General features: G+C 36.7%; 2 long non-coding RNA genes across 3 annotated transcripts; one reads left to right on the forward strand and one right to left on the reverse strand.

Annotated features, from left to right (window-relative positions):
• LOC106884195 (uncharacterized) lies at positions 1-3,230 on the reverse strand. Its single transcript, XR_001411217.2, has 3 exons — positions 2,620-3,230; positions 1,803-1,946; positions 1-99 (listed from the first exon to the last, which is right to left on the reverse strand). It is a non-coding gene; the product is annotated as an uncharacterized LOC106884195 (long non-coding RNA).
• Positions 62-4,109, forward strand: LOC106884194 (uncharacterized). Of its 2 annotated transcripts, none has more exons than XR_001411216.2 (3): positions 62-145; positions 2,034-2,219; positions 3,164-4,109. It is a non-coding gene; the product is annotated as an uncharacterized LOC106884194 (long non-coding RNA). The 2 variants fall into 2 exon arrangements; XR_001411215.2 differs by having other exon boundaries at positions 76-1,416.

The raw sequence follows: 4,109 nt of genomic DNA on the forward strand, positions 1-4,109 counted from the left end.
GGAGAACGACGTAAAAAGAGGCAGAGATGACGTCATTAGGTGTTTTCCGGTTCTCCTGCGCCGTCTCTCATCTTCATTTCCGGTAAGTGACCCTTCCACCTAAGGAATCGAATAAAGATAAAGCTTGTTGTGTTAGGATGACAAAGTAAGTTGCGCTTTTTCCTTTTCTTTCTGTTGATATTTAAATGTAAGTAATAATTGTTTCCAGTTTCGGTACAAACACAGCGGTTTTAGTGGCTGAGGCCAGAAATAATTTATTTTATCATTCTCTGATGTATGAAAGGCGAGGTTGACCCGCGGAGAGATGGAAAAGGAGATTTACTGCACGGCTTTCCCCTCGATTCTCTGAGAGATTAGGGTTGGTTGTCGTGTATCCGAATGTAACAATGTCCCAATATAACGTGGAAATAGGTGTATGCAGATGCTTCCAATGGAATAGGTGTAGCAGGATTGCACTTATAATCCATGATAGCAGTCTGGAGTAAAAGCGTTGTTTGACTATTACACACTTTGCTGGTGCATTTTCGGCTAGTTCCTTCATTTGTCTCAATAGCTGTGAAGGCATATGGACAGCATGATGTTCATCGTTCACTTATGTGCGAAACTTCTGCTCTGTAGATAGAGAAGTCCATCATAAAGTCTACGTCTTAACACTGTAATAAGTGGCATCTTATGGTGGGTTGATAATAAGATCCTTAACTTCTGACTTAAAGAAAGCCTATTGGCAGTGATTCAGCAGAAGGCCCGCGACGCCATAATCTTCAGCGAAGAAGTCTTCACATTTCACACCAGACTTCGTACCACCGGCTTCTGCTTGTTCGTTTCTCTTATATCCTCACCACTGCAAACATCTTATCTAACTGTGCAATTGTCTCTTTTCATACCTTCTCTCTGATTCCTACATGTCCACGCTCACTTTGCTCAGCACTTGTTAACAATTCCAAATAAATTACTATGCTTTAAAAACAAAACACGCCTTCTGACATTTATGCATAGATTTATTTCCACGTTATTTTGGGACATTGTTACATTCGATCACACAACAACCAACTCTATTACATTTAGAACCAGTAACTAACCACTAAATTTGGTGAATACGAAACTCACTAAAAAATTGTCGAAATACATTAAGGTATGGAGTTACTTCCCCCTTAACTGCTTTTTGTTAGTTCTTCATTATCACTTTTCCTCATTAAACTTGGTCTTATTTAATTAAACATTTAGATTTACTTCGTCAGAACTAGTTTGCAAGTGATACATAGGACCCCATATTGACTGTAAATAATTACTAATTTACTTAATTTAGAGTGGTCATTTCAAGCGATCGTCGAAACTTCTGTTTTACAGTAAACGTCGACGTTATATCCTGTTTCTTTCAATTATATTGTGACATCTTCCTCGTCGGTTATATATTATGTAAGTATTATTCATATAAACATCTGTATTATACATGTTTATCTCATATTCGTTTTCTACACAGTTGTTGGCACTATCATGCTAAGCATGATAGTGCCCAGTTGTTCACACCCAGTAGGCTGGGGTTATTTCTGTTTTTGTTAACGGGTGTGGATCTTCATATTCTGTTGTATCTGGGGTGAGTCATTCTCTTTTAGTGCCTCGTAATTTAACACACTCACCCGTAAAATTTCCACTCATTTACTTATTTATTTTTCTAAATATTTCTTTATATTGACCGTCACTTTTACATACATCTAGTTGTTTTGTTGTGAGCAGTAGAAATAAAAGGAAACTGAAGACACGAAAGACATCTCACGAAGTAACAATGTTGAATTTATAATTACACTGTTTGTTTTTCTTGTTTTAATCTTTATTTCAGTTTTCATTGTTCCCAGGGAGCACATGGCGGAGACGTAACCTATCCCCTTTCCTTTTATTTTAATATTTTTTAACGGAAATCCACATTTTCGGCTATCGAGATACCGGTTCTGAAAGAAAAAAAAAAAATGGCTAAAGCACGACTTCAAAATTTTGATTCTGCTATTGACATCTTTATTCTAATTCTTTCGTGGTAGGATAACTGAACGGAACAGAAAAGTAGAAAGACAGCGCAGGAGGACCGGCAGGGACCAGATGACGTGAAGTCTGCCTATTTTTACGTCGTTCTTCTAGAATTTGTTTGAAGGGATCCGAGATGAGATATGTGGAGTCCACCCATAATAACTAAATGATCTGGCCACGGTACCCAATCTCAACTTCAGGTAAGAGCAACTATATGTTCGTACCTTTAAACTACAATTCCATATCACAGATTTTCAAATCAGTCATAAAGCATTTCAACAATAATTAAGCGAATGCAGTAAACAGCAACTTATATGTGTGTGTGCATGTATGTATATAAGCATGTAGGAAAAGTCTGGGCGATCTTTCGTTTTGACTCGGAAAATCATAACAAAGGACTCCCATTCTTCTCAGTGTTTTCCTGGAGTGGATCACAAATGATGGCCGCAGAGTTAACATGACAAACCTGAGACATACTGACAACATTGATAGGATTGGCAGCAAGGAAGGACAGATTGGTCAGCTTTGGTAGCCACTTTGATGCAAGCAAATTAGCATGTGTTGTATTTACTGTTGGGTATGCAAGAACTTTGAAAATACCTCATGGAATGATGACTGTGTGCTGCTTAGTAATGGGCTGCCGTTTGACAAGGTACAGGACCCGTTGAGTCACCCTGCCAGCGACGAAGTGAAGTCAAGAGTCAAGGGACTGTAGCATGGTGGATTATGAAGAATTGACAGAAGAGCTCAGCTGAGCCAATGTTGCTTCTTACATTGAGGCGGAGTGAAGGAATCCCAGAAGATCGACAGCCAGGATCACGAACCTCTATCAAGATGGTAACTATAAGGCATCCAGAGGGCTGACGTCCATGGTTGTGTAATCAGCCAATGAAAGATTCACTGTGACTCAATCTCCCGATTCAAATTCATAATAATGGAATTGGATGGTGACAGACAATTATGGCAGTCTACAAAAGCAGCATGACCAAAGAGAGAGTATATATTGTATGTATCGTCTATGCATTGTATATATATATATATATATATATATGTATGTATATTGTATGTACATATGTGCATGCGCAGTTGAATCTTTTCACTTTAGCAGTCTTCGATTTCTTATATTCTTTCTCGTTTATTTCAGAATAACTGATGATATTGGCAGAAAAGGAATTTTTATATCTGACATCTTCAATATTTATCTTCTTTGATAGACTAAAGGAAGCTGTTATACAGAAGAACTATAACCATGTTTATATAAATCGGTGATGAATTATAGCGAAACATTTCCTCTCTATGAGATTGTCATCAACATTTCTCTAATATATGTGGCAGATTAATTTCATTTGAAATAAGCTTGGATTAAATTACAAAGACGCTTTCTGCACCTTCCGATATCAGCAAAGATCACAGTTGATAGAAATATAACAAAACAAACAGCAATACGAATAGGTTATAAAATGAGAAATAAGAAAAATATTCCTACGTATATACAAAGTAGTGAGAGTCAATAATAATGGAAAACTTAATTATATGAGAAAGTCTGAGAGTTGATTATCTTTTTCTTAATGCCTTTAGCATTTAAACCAGCCATACCCTGCCTATATATTCTGACTATTTTACAATCAATCCAACCAGATTTGGCCTCTCATACCTACCCTGCAATGCCACTATAAAAAGATCACATCGTTGAAGTTTCAAACCTATGAGATAATACAAGTTTAATTCAAAACAACGTGAATGAAAAAGAATTACAAATCACAGAGTAATTTGAATACCAAAAGGTTTAAAAGATGCCGAAAGAGTTAGGAAAATCACCATACCAATGTGATATCTGTCAAAATTCATTCTCCCAAAAACATCACCTCACAACTCACAAATTTATTCATACAGGAGGAAAAACCATGCCACTGTGATATCTGTGGTAAAACATTTCATCGGAATGTGCACTTGATTGACCACAAATGCATTCATACAGGAGAAAAACACAAATATATTCATTCAGGAGAAAAACCAATTCAGTGTGATATCTGTGGTAAATCATTCTACCATACAAGTAGCTTAACTGTACATAAACATATACAGGAGAC

Source organism: Octopus bimaculoides, chromosome 13 (assembly GCF_001194135.2).
Source record: "Octopus bimaculoides isolate UCB-OBI-ISO-001 chromosome 13, ASM119413v2, whole genome shotgun sequence".
NCBI lineage: Eukaryota > Metazoa > Mollusca > Cephalopoda > Octopoda > Octopodidae > Octopus > Octopus bimaculoides.